General features: G+C 39.5%; 1 protein-coding gene and 1 long non-coding RNA gene across 6 annotated transcripts in view; one reads left to right on the top strand and one right to left on the bottom strand.

Moving 5' to 3' along the window:
- Nucleotides 1-1678: 1678 nt before the first annotated feature.
- LOC148049365 (uncharacterized) lies at nt 1679-3987 on the bottom strand. Its single transcript, XR_015695996.1, has 2 exons — nt 3601-3987; nt 1679-2822 (listed from the first exon to the last, which is right to left on the bottom strand). It is a non-coding gene; the product is annotated as an uncharacterized LOC148049365 (long non-coding RNA).
- Nucleotides 3988-4370: 383 nt separating this feature from the next.
- TANK (TRAF family member associated NFKB activator) overlaps nt 4371-14290 on the top strand; it is a 35696-nt gene continuing 25776 nt past the window's right edge. For 3 of the 5 annotated variants that reach the window (XM_087709837.1, XM_087709820.1, XM_087709842.1), the window contains exon 1: nt 4376-4512. The gene's annotated coding sequence lies outside the window, so the exon portion shown is untranslated. Of the gene's footprint in view, nt 4513-8662; nt 8873-14290 lie in introns of all 5 variants that reach the window. The other 2 variants (XM_087709824.1, XM_087709832.1) reach the window with 2 other exon arrangements.

Below are 14290 nucleotides of genomic sequence, written 5' to 3'. Positions count from 1 at the left end.
ACATGAAATACCATTCAAATTTGGCATCTGATTTACAGCTACACAGGGGCTCAAATTCTACCACAAAAAGATAGCTCAGAGTGTGCAACACCACTTTTCAAAATGTGAAAATGGCAACTCCTTTTCAGTGCAAAACTTTTATCAACAAAAATACATCTAACCTATATGTAGCCTCCCAAATCTGAACAAACTATGCATCTCCCCCCCGAAAATATTTGTGATTGTTTTTCATAACCTATACATCTGGTCAAAATAAGCCTTGCAAAATACTCCTCAGTATCTGCCAATTAAAGATCATTCAACGCCTCCATCCTTCAATTCACATCCATAGAACAGAAGTTTTACTGTATTACATGGCATTATTGACAGAATATTAAAGTTCTACGACTAGTTTATATTCTGTTTTCACTTTAAATTCTGATTTAGTGAGAGTACAAATTATAATGATCAGCTCTATGTGGCTACATACAAGGAAGTATCATGTGGGGGATTTTTCAGTGGAAGTTCCCAGCTAACATCAGTCATTAGCTAACAAGATAGTAATATACTTCTAACCTCCTTTTGAGAAAGCGTTATGATAGCAAAACAGGCATGGAAGCAGACTAAAAGGGTGTGTTGCCAAATGATTTGAATGTTCTGGAAAGCAAAGACTGCTGTTGCTAAGATAGAAGGTATGTACTCTGCATCAAATCCATGTATTAAAAAGGGTGTGGATTTTATAATTCACTTACATTTAGGGCCTACTTCCTCTACGTGCTTTGGTGTAGATAATTACAGTTGGGCTATCCGAGATTATTCTGTCCTTTCATAATTTTATAAGAATAAAAATATTAACTATGCAATTGAAATTACTGATAAAAACCTGTGACTGTTTTTAACAACATCCCCCCAAATAAAAGCATCACAACTTGTTAAAACAAATCAGAATGCTAAAATTAATACGTGTTTTTTAAACTGTATCTCTCAATTGTATCTCACGAGGATACCAATTCCTTCTCCTAGCTATCTTCCATCTGCAATGGGAATTTTCTCAACTTTAAAAATTATTTCTCCTTTAAATCAAATTGCAGACATTTACTAATCCAAAACACACAAACTAATAGATTAATTTATGATTTATCACACAGTCAGCCAGATGTTCAGATTGGATTTGGCATTTTTGTCTATCTATTGAGTCCTTTCCAAGGACCTGGGATAGGCAAATGTAAGCTGTTCAAAGGAAAGCTGCCCTGTTGTTGTTATTATTGAGCTATTATTATGCTGGGCACAACAAACTGTAAACATTTTATAATAGTGACTTAGTTTTATGTGTAAGGAAACTGTATTTCAATGTTGACAACATCAATATAAATGCAATAGGCTCAACCCATTAGAAGCAGAAACATTTCTCATGCTACTCAAATTTGTTTCCTTAGAAAACTTCCCAATATTAAATTATACCCAACTAAAAATTTACCCTAGTTGTCACCCAAGGAAACCGTCTTTTTATTTTGCTACATGAATAAAAAGATGGACATGGACAGGAACTAGAAAAAAAATTAACCTGCATCCACCCCTAATCTTAACTTTGAAATTATGCTTCCCTGAACAGAGGAATATATCTCCAAGTAGCCTTAAAAAACTGTAGTAACATGAGTACCATCCACAAACAGGGAAGTTCTGTGCAAATAGGCAATCAGCTTTTTAAAAATTTATTTTAAATATTGTTACCTTTTGTGCAATGATTCTTCTGGTACTGAAGAAAATCTTAAGAAATATGATTAAGCACATCAAAATAATTCAAGAATAATAAAACAATAGCTGTTAACTAGTTCAGCTATGCCATCATGAGCTCTCAAATGCTGAGGGTAAATAAACAGATTTTCATTTCACAGCAATTGCTATTCAACCATAGCAAAGTTGGCACGTGCTCAATTTCTAAAGCAGAGAGTATTTCAAAGAAAGAATGGTACAATAGAAAAGTTCTTTCATGCTGATACAAGTGAATGTCTAAAGCATGTGGAACAACCAGGCTGGCTTTTAATTATTACTAGGGGAATGTGATTTTTCCATCTCTGCAGAATGAGATCTCTCACCCATTAATTTGGACAATATCACAAGATTCGCTAATACAATTTTGTGTTTAAGGGAGGGTAACGGTACAAGAAAAGGCTCATCTAGAAGTGTCCCGTGTTGGTAAGGAATAAGAATAAATTCTGCCTTTGAAAGTTCTCTCTTCTCTCTAAACCTAAAAGTGTCTAAATTAAAAGTAGATATGCTGTTCACATAATCTGCTGATCGCTTTTTTCCAAAACGGACTTGTTACATAGAGTTCATACATTCTAAAGTTTTGATTTTTCCAGGCTACACTTTAGTATCTTTAACATTTGTACAATACTTTGCAATAATATATATATAATCATTATATTAATGCATAATTATATATAAGGTTCCAGGCATCGCAGTTCTGTGATAACATACTATTTTTTTCCTTTTTTGTAAAATATACATCTACACACTTTGATAGAGGTTTGAGTTTTTTTCTGTGGTTAGATTCTCTTCTTAAGAATTTTTCCAAAATCTATATATGGTCTTGTTTGTTCAAATGGCATCAACTATAACCTCCTGTTTTCTTCAGTAAAACAGCATTAATGATTTTAGATCACAGAAGAGCAGAATTGTTCCACTTTAGGCCACCATAAGATCTGCCAATCAAGACGGGCTTAATTTTCTCAGGATTCTGTTTCAGCAATCAAGGTAGGCTGCAAACATATATGGAAGTTGAGCACAGTTTCCCTTATTTCCAACTGAATCTGTCTGTGATTCATCTGTTTTCCTCCTTCCTGCAAAGAAAGCATTATTAGCTTTTCTGGTGATCAGAGATACACTTTTTTTTTTACATAGCTGTTGCAGAAGCCAAATATCTAGCCACCAATATAATAAAATAAAGCTTTATATAAGGCACTGTCCAAATGTTTAGTCTTTATGTTGCAATTAAAGTATAACAAGTAAGCCACTATCAGCCACCAAACTAGCTAGTTAATGGGAAATACTGAAAACGTCAATAGCTGTTTTGTCTCGTAAATGTTTGTCTATGAAACTGCGTCTGCAGAATCCATTAAATCATAGTCAGCCACATCTTAAATCTAGTATGATGTACAACAACCCATATCCCCATAAGGTTCAGTATGTTTGATATCAATTTATAGTTCAACAGGAGGCCCAAACCCATAAAACTGAGACAGGGACAGATGTGGCTTCAAATATTCCAACAACTGTTCCAGGGGAGCAGAGATAACAGAAATCTCCACCCATTGTCTGCTATTGGGTGGTCATCCAGATTTTTGTAGCCCAGATATGATACATGATACAAATAACTGTCTGGGTAAAGCAACAACTTATATAGTATAGCATTTACATCATGTATACATCATGTATTGATGATTGTACATCATGTATACAATGAAATTGGTTTTAGCCTCACTGGTGGAATCCATGACAAAAAATACAAAAAACATAAATAGTATAAAGAATAATCTCTATGCAAGTAATTAGTAAAAACATAGATATGATACTTCTACATATGCAGGGTTCTAGATGTCCATTATGGTGGGCACTTACCTGCAGCTTACTTTAGAAATTAGTAATTAGAGTACTGCTTGATCGACACACTTGAATCACTGCCTCCTTCTGTTCTTTAGATATGGAGCAGGATTGAGCTGTGCTCTTCCCAGCCACTGTATATTAGCTGGAAGATAAAGTGGCCTCAGTTCAACTAAAATGCTGTATTTTTCTTGAATACAACAACCTATTGCATTGCACACAATAATGTCACAATGCTGTGCTTTCTTACAGGGTGTTTTTCCGATTGTTTGATATTGCCTAGGGAAAGATTGGAGGATTTCCGGGTGGTCCCCCGACCTTGTATTCCGAGAGGCCAAAGGGAGAATTACCAGTTTCTCTCATAGGGGAAACGGAGAAGGCAGCCGCAAGGAGGAGCGCAGGCCGACGACCTTCCTGTTGTCGGCTTCAACTTCTCGCTAGGCGGTGCAGCGACCGGGGCTTAGCAGCAGCCCAATTCTCCCGGGTGGCCAAGCGGCCAAACCACGGGCAGAGGTTCTTCCTGCCACTTTTGTTTTTCCCTCGCTTCCCGCTCGGGAAACCAGCAACCCCCCACTTCCTCTCCCGGCGGGAAAAGTTCTCCTGCACCGGGCTGCCCAGCCAGAGGCAAGAAGGCGGGCGAGGAAAAGTTGCGACAAGAGCCCATTTTGCCCTCTTCCTCCGACTAGGACGGGCAGAGAAGAGCCCGTTGGGCAACCAGGGGAGCCCGCGGGCAGGGCGGCAAGGTCGTGATCCGCGTCCCTGCCACCCCCGCCGAGCTAGCCCAGCTACCGAAAACTGGCAGGGCTTGTACGCGGCGGATCACATGGCGGCGGCACAGCAGGAAGTTCGATCTGTTCCTGGGTGGCGCGTCGAAGCTTCGGTCTTGCTCCGAGGCGCTCGGAGCGCGTAACCGATCACGGTGGGGGCTTCGTAAGTTTCTTCTCGCCTTTTACCAGATATCTCCCCCACTAAGCGGCCGATCCCTCAACTTTTCACTGTATCGCTTTGCCTTTTTCTCCAAGCCACGTTAAGACCCAAGTTCGGTTCCCCCAAAGTTTCTCCCCCCCCCACCCCACTTCTTTGTACTTTAGCAATTCTGCTTCCGTTGTTCTTTCCATTTTAAGCCCTGCCCGGGACTTCTTAGCTTTTGGTGGGCAATCACTTCACGCGGCAAAAAGTTTACCTAGCTGCCTTTTGAAAGCTGCCTTTGTAACCCCTAACCGTGCCGTTGTAAACAAGCTTTCTTTCTGGTCCGCCTCCCCTAATCTGGCTCCCGATTTGAGGCGTTGGGCGAAGAGATGCCGTCCCGTGTTATCCTGGCCGGTTTTGGGATTGCTGGCCAGGGCCTTTGGGGTCACAACGTCACAAGGGTTGTGGATTTCCAAGCGTCCTGTCATTCATAGATATATTTTTTTCCTCACAAAGGCGGAAGGAGGAAAAAGTACTCGGAGGCTCAAAGGGGAAAGAGAGGCGGCCGGGTGGCTGCTTTGTCTAAAACCAGTTATACCTGGAGCAAAGAAATCGCCGGTTCGTTTCCTCTTACAAGTAACACACAAACACATTTGGGTGTCTCGTAGCCTCCGGGTGTTTACGACCCAATTGCGGAAGGGCCGAGGACCGGAGAAAACTTCCTCTTCCGGAAGCCTTGAACCCAAACCGTGGAAGTTTGTTTGTTTTTTAATTGGGAAACTGCACCTCCTAGAAATTCCTAAGGGCGAGCATTTGAGAAACCAGTCCGCTCTTTCTCCCTAGACTGAAATAGAAACCCTGAAGGCTGTAAAGGTATTCTTCCAGTTTCCCTTCATGAAAAGTTTCCATCTTTGTAGCGTCAAGAAAGCTGGCAATTACCCTACTGAAGCCTTTTCACAATCATCCAGGAGATACTATTTCCTGAAAGTAACCGAACTACATCTAATGAAGTCAAGGTTTAGGGTTAGTGTGATGTGTGTATCCAGCCATACATTTTGTTTACTGTTTATTATGTTATATGAGTGCAGTCAATTGTGGGTGGTTTTTGAGAAGCTATAGCTAAAACAAATATGGTTCTGTTGAAATCTGTGGGAATTATGTTTTTAATCATATGCATAGGTTTTAACTAAAAGAGCTAGGTTCACATCTCTATTCATGTACATTAATTTAGAAGAAAACTCATTTAAAGTGATGGGGATCCATTTTAGTTAGATTCATGTGAAGAGCAGGGTAAAATATGCTCTGATCGCTTTCTGAACATAATGTACAAGAGTAGCTTTCTCCCCCTCTCTCTTTGGATTAAAAAAAACATTAGCCTGCTCCTCAAGATGAAAACACTTTGCCTTTCCTTCTAAAATCTATAATCAACTGACTTTTTAAATGTATGTATGCTGCCTTCCAGTCAGTATTGATTTCTAGCAACTGTCTGGACAAATCCCTGCAGTTTTCATGGCAAGATTTTGGAAGCCCTCTCCCCCTCCCCAAATCAGGGTGATCATGTTTTGGGCGCTTGGTGACAAGCCCACATTTATGGCCGTTTGCAACATCCCTTGGTCATGTGATCATGATTTATGACTTTTTAGCCAGAAGCTGGCATTTACTTGGTTTCCAACCCCAAAAAATCACAGTAAATAATGGATTTGCTTAACAACCAACACATTCACTTAACAACCGTTGCAAAAGTAACAAAATCAAGTGCAATTGTGCAGTGACCCACTTAATGAGCAGCATGACCTACGCTTATGTCCATAATTCCAGGCTGAGTTACAGTTGTAAATCAAGGACTACCTGTAGAGTCTGGCAACTTTAGAAGCTGGGTCAGGGAACAGAGTTGTGTCTGTACAACCAAAAGCCACAGGTGGCATGGGCAAAGAAAAGATTGCAGCAGATTGTGTACATCAGATGATATGCAAACCACACCAGCTTATTCAACAATCATGATGAACATACTGACATCCTGAATTGTTATTTGAAAAAAGTCAATTTCTCTCTCCAAACCTGGAATTAGAAAATTATAGGGCTGAAAGGTACTGATAGAGCTCACATATCATTCTCAGCCATAATCAAGGTTGCTTATTTCAGCTTAGTATGTTATGTGCTTGTTCAGCCACCATTTTTAAGCAAACTATGGTAAGCTTTGGGTGATTTTGAATCCCGCCCAATTCAATATCTCGCCTCTGAAAAATGGTCATTGAAAGTATCTGTTTAAACAGTTAAACCACTTAAGCATTTGTCATAATAATGTCGATGGTGAAAACTCCATAAAGGAGGAGTTTAAAATTTCCGTGAGATTTTTATTCTATCACTTCAGCTGCTACACTGATGAGTAAGGCATGTATGAGTGTAAAAACCTGCTTGTATTCTGATGCTGGGATTAAATTCTATCAAAACATGTCAGAATTACTTTCAGCAATGAACAAAAGAGAAGGGCTGTAGCTTGCTCTCCTAATTATAATTAGTTTTATGCAAAATTAAAGAATTTCAGCTAAGTATGATCATCTTAGATATTTTTAAAAAGAAATTCATTGCACACATATATGCATACTAGAAAATAACATCTTTTTAAACAAGATTTCTATTTCATAATTCCTGCAAAGAAAAAGATGGAATATAGTATATGGATGTAAAATAAGCTTCAAACTAATTAATACAATTGTTACTCCAATTTCCATGGGGTACTAGGTAGCCTTTATAATTGTCCCCTTGTATCCCCACAACTATCTTAGGAATGTCTTCTTTTGAACCTGGCTTTAAAATGGCAGACTTGGCAGTCACAATTGCAAAAAATGATGGACAGAATGAAGACTAACTCTGATTTCATTCTCATGTATTTCGATGTCCTTATTACCCTCCACTCTCTCAATTAACAATTTCATCCTTCAGTCATACAATTTGATGATTGTTGAGCTTATGTGGCAGTTACATGTTAGGTTTTAGAAGAATAACACAATTCAGGGGGTTTGAGCTAAGAGATTCTGACTTGCTCAGAATCAACTGTGAATTTCATGACTAAATAGAGAATCACAATCAAGCTCCATGTCCAACAGTTGTAGACTATTTATGTGTATATTGGCTAGATTGTTCTTGACAGTGATGTTTCCGTTTGTTTGCTTTTTCTACACCTGCCATTCTTCTCCCCATTTTTTTTTTGCATTGGTGGTTTTTTCCCCCTTTGTCAGGTTTTGCATCTCAATGAGCTACTTTGATTTGCAGATATTGTCTTTCCCCTGATTCAATGAACTGGTGAATCCAGTGAAATATTTCTCCCTATTTTGTATACTTCTCTTTGTTGGTGAGCTTTGGATAACAACATTTGTATTTGTTGACTTGGAACAAAAAAAAGCTACTCCTAAATAGCTTAGTACAGATTCTGACTGGATAAATCTTCCATTTCTTTAAAGCAGAGGTAGTCAACCTTTTTATACCTACCGCCCACATTTGTATCTCTGTTAGTAGTAAAATTTTCTAACCACCCATCGGTTCCACAGTAATGGTGATTTTATGAAAACCTAATGAAAATGTTTTTAAATAATGCTATGACATTTTTTTTTAAAGTCAATTGAATTTTAAAAAAGGAAAGTGATTCAGTATCAGACAAAACCCTTACCGCCCACCATGAAAGCTGGAACGCCCCCTAGTAGGGACCAGGTTGACTACCACTGCTTTAAAAAAAGAGATACATTTTTCTTCGTTAGAGAAGTTAAAGTAGTGGAACTTTTCTTTAAAAGAATACTTATGTTTCAAGGGAAAAAATGCTGACCCCAGAATGGCAACTCTGCATAGCATATTCCAGAATATTCATTTCCCACAAAAAAAAAAGTTTTTAGAAATCCTAACAATTAAATTAAAACCATTTTCTAAACATTGCCAAAATCTCAAGTGAGAATGCTGAAATTTCATTCAATTTCTTTTGTAGTTTTAAGAAGTCTTGCTTAATAAAATCATGCAGCAACTTTTTTGCTTTGCTGCTTATCCAAGTAGCTTCTTCAGTCTCAGGTTAGATAAGACTTGAATAAACGGTGAATTGTTTCAAACCAAAAATAAGCCCAATTGCCATGACTCAACTTCCAGACAACTCTACCTGGATGACTAAGAATCTTCATTGGCTTAGTTTTAGATGGTTTTCACAGCAACCTTTCTCAACTGGGTACCCTCCAGAGGGATGGGATTTTGACTTCTGCCATTTATAGCTAACATCATCTTTTGCCAATGCCAGCTGGGAATTATGGAAATTGAACTTCAACCCAACCAGAAATCCTCTTTCGAAAAACTGTTTTAAAGGATTCCACTGCCATCTTACATCTGCTTCCTAATTTCTGAGGTCAGTGGGGATAAACCCCAGATAACTTTTTACCCCATTTGATTCATTTGTATTGAATTGCAACTGATATGGCATCTAAGCCCAATTTTCTTCCACCTCTCACTAAGTTTTAAGTCAATTACATTAGTTCTTGGCTGAGAAGCGAAACATGTTCAAGAAAAAACAAAGAAAATATAGTTACCTTTTGAAAAAGCACCTTTGAGTTATTAGTTTTATAGGCTATGGGACCAGTTAGTTAAGAAAAAAAGAATCCCAGAATCCCTGATTAAGAGACAAAGTTCTAATGCTAGAAAATTAGGAATAAAATTAAATTGTGTTCACTATAAATGAACACAAATAGAAGACTCTTTGTCCGGCAGCCAGCCCACCATAGAGAGCACTCCTACAGCAGCTGATGCTGGAAGACTCGGCAGCTGATATTTGGAGTTTGGAAGTTATGCTTGGAGCATGGCGGCAAACCGGGAGAGCTGCGCAAGGGCTTGGTGAGGCTGGGGGCAGAACAAGCGCTCACACAACCCCCCTCTCCAGCTGGGCAGAGCTCCATGCACTGACCTTGGGGGTATCCCAAATGTGTCAAGCCGCGGGAGCTGGGGGGCGGGCAGAGCGCCATGTGGCTTGGCGCCTTAGTGATACCCCCTAGGTCAGTGAATGGCATTCTGCCCGGCTGGAGAGTGGATTTGCTGGGCAGCTGCTCATGAGCGCGATTACCTCATGGCTGCTTCGTCCCTGAGACTGTGCCTGGCTCTTCGGGAGCCTGCTTGCAAGGGAGCAGTCGCCCGGCAACTCCCCCCTCCGGCCAGGTAGAACGCCACTCCTCAACCTAGTGGTATCCCGAGGCGGCAAGCAATGTGAGCGCCTTCCCCCCCCCGGCTCCCGCAGCTTGGTGCCTTCGGGATACCGCTAGGTCGGTAAGCGGTGTTCTGCCTGGCCAGAGGGGGGGGTTGTCCAGAGGGTTTATTTTTGGGGTGGGATTATATTTTTGCCCACATGAAAAATGTGGCAAGGCGTTAGTTTCGGGACAAGTCGTATTTTCAGGGAAACACGGTATGTAGTTTATTCCCTATGCATATCGAATTTAAATTGGAGAGCTGCCTGTCCTACCAGTAGCTCTTGGTCCTTTTACCTCTGCATTGGGATCAGTTGTTTCCCTCAAAAGGATGGGATGGTAACCTGGAAGTTATGGCTTTCTGTTGTGATCTTCAGACCCCCTAAATCCTCCCCCTCCTTTACCTTCAATGTTAATTCCTGTGACAAAGTATATGTTTGAATGCTTTCAAGGAGAAACAATACCCATGGATTGTGTACAGGTAATCCTCGACTTACAACCACAATTGAGCCCAGAACTTCTGTTATTAAGTGAGACAGTTCTTAAATGAATTTTGTCCCATTTTACGATCTTTCTTGCCTCAGTGATTAAGTGAATCACTGCAGTTACTAAGTTAGTATAACTGTTGTTCCGTGAATCTGGCTTTCCCATTGACTTTGCTTGCTAGAAGGTCGCAAAAGATGATCACATGACTCGGACATTGCAACCGTCATAAATATGAGTCAGTTGCCAAGCATCTGAATTTTGATCACGTGACCCTGGGATGCTGTGAGGGTTGTAAGTGTGCATAATAGTCGTAAATCACTTTTTTCAATGCCTCTGTAACTTCGAACAGTCACTAAATAAACTGTTGTAAGTCAAGGATTACCTGTACTGTATTTGCACGTTCTTTAAAAAAATGTTTTTCTATTTTTCTCCCAAAGCGTATAGTTTATGCTTCCTTGTTTATTTTAAAAAAATTAAAAAAAAGAAGTACCGGTACCTAACAGGGAAGCCCTGCGAAGCAACTACTGTAATCAAGGCCAAGCATCCATTTCTCTCCTAGCTTTAGTCCTGCCTAGCTGAGTGACCTGATGCATTAATTATCAAGAAGATGCTCTCATTCCTATTTTGAAGACACAACATTTGGCAGAACAACGCAAATTTCTTTATAGTCTCCCCTCCCCCCCATGTTGTGGATGCCAATTTGTGACATTTATCAAACTCTGACACATTTGGCTACTGTCGGGTTGGAAAGCTCAGCAATTGTAGAAACATAACACCATGGCAACAGTTGTCATAAATATAGAATTAATAGTTCCCTAGGGCTCTAATCCTCTACCTTTTTCTCAAGGGATTCGATGGAGCTCACTTTTGAGTTAACATGAGCATTGCTGGACCATGGAAGAGCATGAAAAGAGGAGACGTCGGCAGTAAGGCCAATGTGTCTTCTCAGTCTTACAAGAGGGGAGAGTTCATTTTAGCCCAACCAAGTGAAACATTTGACTAGTCATCTGCAAAAATACTGAGTAATCTTTGGCCTTTCATTCAGATCCCACCCCTTCAGGATGGTTGCACATTGGATACAATCACCCTGGAATTACTCTTTGGCCTCTTGTGAGTTCTATCAAGCATCTATCCAGATAAACAATTAAAAGCTGGAAACTCAAATCTCTTAAGCACCCACCTTGAGCCTACAAATTGCAGTAGATTCCTTGTGTTTGGTGACGCTTATGAGTTAAGTGGCTTGGGAATGCACTATTAGAAAACTATAAACCATTATGTTTCAGCTAAAATGAATGCTAAGTATCTGAGCAGGAATGAGTAAGGGCTCCTTAAATAATAGTTTTCCCTCAATGATAAATAGGGAAGCAAAAGAATGCTGGTGCCAAAGTTGACTCTGTTTAAATTAGAAATTTGTCACATTTAATTAATTATGTTCTGGAAGCTGTTCTTGTTTGTTTGGTATGAAATCTGAGGAAAGATAATTGGTTTTGGTTTTTCAACTAGCATTAAAAATGTGGTTAAAGAGAACTCTGCAACATTTTGATCTACACAGGGAATAAGGACTGTTCCAGTCTAAACTTCATTACTGGTATTGCATTTAGATGATCTCATATTTTAAAAGAATTATAGTGGCAACTTGAGTATTTTCCTTACATATTCACACTACATCTTGTATTTGTGTTGTCACATGGTAGCGTGCTGCAAACAGGCTTAGCTAATAGATAAATATCCTAAGTGCTTTGTCCACTGATCATTTAGGTTTAAAATAACACTTTGATTTTTAATAATTTTTATTCCATTATAGTGTTACTGTAATGGGGTAATATTAAATAGGAAATTATATTTGACTGCTTTTAGTTAGCAAGTTAAATTGCCTCAAAATTCAGTATTTCAAAAGACAGCCCATTGTAATAGCAAAGGATTTTGTAAGTTGCAAATTACAGATAGCTTCTAGGATAGCCCAGTTTCAATATTTATCAGCCTGTTTATAAGGTGCCCTCATTGTAACTTTTAAGGCATATGTGGCTTGGATTAAATTAACTTGAAACACTGCTTTTTCATCGCCTGAATTTATCTAGATGTTAAGGTTTTTTGGAAAAACATTTTTCCCTCCACTGACTTTTTAAATCACACTTAATGGGAAAATTAAGAAAGACCTTTTGAAGGGTTTTTCCCAAGTCTTGAAATGTGTTTCCAAGATTGGTCTATTTCTTTCTCTATTAATTGTCTGTTAATTTAAATGTTTATTGGATTGTTGAAGAGAGTTTTAATCAAGTTATTCTCTTTTTTATTGATTTTTAATACTCTTTTAATTTAATTAAACTGTATAATTACATTAGTCACAGTACCATTTTCAAAAGAAAAATAACTTTTTAATAAATAAACAATCTATATAGTCAATCTATATAACAATCTAGATCTAAACATTAAATCCTGTGACAATTTGATGTTGGATTTATAACTTTTCAAGTGTCAACTCTTACTAAGCACCATTAGAAAACAAATTGCTGGTCTCGATGGACTTTTGGATTAGAGAAAAGGACCTTCCAACTGTTTCCCTTGGGATAAATTCTTTGCTTTTACTTTTTCTTGCTCTCTTCCTTTATCTCTTCCTTTGCTTTTCCTTATCCCTTCAGCTTTTCTTTTTTTTTAAGTACAGTGGTGTCTGTACTGATCTGAATGCATATCAGGCCACGCAAGCCTCAGGTGAATGATCTGTGTATGCTCGGAATGTATATTGCACAAAAAACCACCACCACTCAGTTCCAAGGAAAAATTGTTTACCATAAAACCAGTTCCTGGTGCCAGAAAGTTGGGGACTGTGGGCTTAAGCAATAAATCACCCCTGCTGATCTTCCAGAAAAATAGATGATGTTTTCAGCCTTAAATACTTGTGGTGGTTCCCAAAATGTGGGCCACGGACTCCTTGGGGGCTGTGGAGCTATTAGAGGGCATTCATTTATATATTGAACATGCAAAACAAAATGAAAAGCGTTCACAAATATCTTTCATTAATACTGCTTGGGGTGAGATAAGACAGAAATACTGGCTCGTCTAAGAGGGAGATTGAGAAGAATAACATTGGCTGTTTAGCCTGATTCTTCCTTTCTCCTGGCCAGTGGCAGTATTTCTGTCCCTCCCAGGATACTCAGTGTATTCATGACTGCCCACCATAGTAACATTCCTGGCATGCATCTAAGATGTCCATGGATACGCCCATCCCCTAACAACTTGCACAGCCCTGTGGGGATGGCGAGTTCAGGAAAAAGAACCTGGAAATAACTTTATTGGTTGTAGGATAATATAATAAAATCATAACAGCCTGCAAAAGCAATTCTCCGACTCAGTTTATACTTAGCATAATTAAGATGGAGTCACTTTCTTTCTCATGCTATCCCCTCCGCTGGACTCAAGTAATCTCTTCTGCTATAGCCCATAATTACCTCCCTCACGAAGAGCCCCAGCTCTTCACTCATTCAATTCCATGGCCCCGTAAGCACCATGGGGTCTCTAATTGTGAAGTATTTTGCAGTTCTTAGCTATTCTACCAGGGCTTCCCACACACCCCTTCCATTCCAACCTCCTTTTACTTTTTCTTTCTCCCATCACCATGAGATGTCTCAGCTCTCAGCAATGTACTAGCAACAGCTTCTAGCCCCTTTTCTTACTGGGGGATGACAGGCCAAAGCCATACGGTAAGAACAGAGAAGTTGCCGCACCTCCACCCACCTGATCCCTAACTTCCAGGATCTCCCCTTCACCCATCTGGAAACTCCTATGATGCCTGCAAGCTGATGTTCACCTGAGTGGCCCATCTCACCTGCATACATACATCCACCACTTCCTGCTAACCCCTAGCAGCAAAACAGGGAGGGCACTATTGCTTCTGTAAGCATGCACATCCTCACTCAACAAGGAAATGCATGGGGGCATGTTATAAAACAATATAGATTGCCTGTTTGTAGCTTTTTTATTTCTTTCTGAAGGGAAGCAGGAATGATTGGACAAGGGGAGATGTTGCCTTTTGGATTGTTTTAGTGGGTTGCCAGAAAGCTTGCTTTATAGAACTTACCAATAGCACTTGGACTCATATATCACTCCACAGT

The sequence above is a fragment of the Thamnophis sirtalis genome, unplaced genomic scaffold, assembly GCF_051295495.1.
Source record: "Thamnophis sirtalis isolate CommonGarterSnake01/CBP01778 unplaced genomic scaffold, rThaSir2_p1.2 scaffold_1, whole genome shotgun sequence".
NCBI lineage: Eukaryota > Metazoa > Chordata > Lepidosauria > Squamata > Natricidae > Thamnophis > Thamnophis sirtalis.
This window is presented reverse-complemented; position numbering and strand designations above follow the sequence as displayed.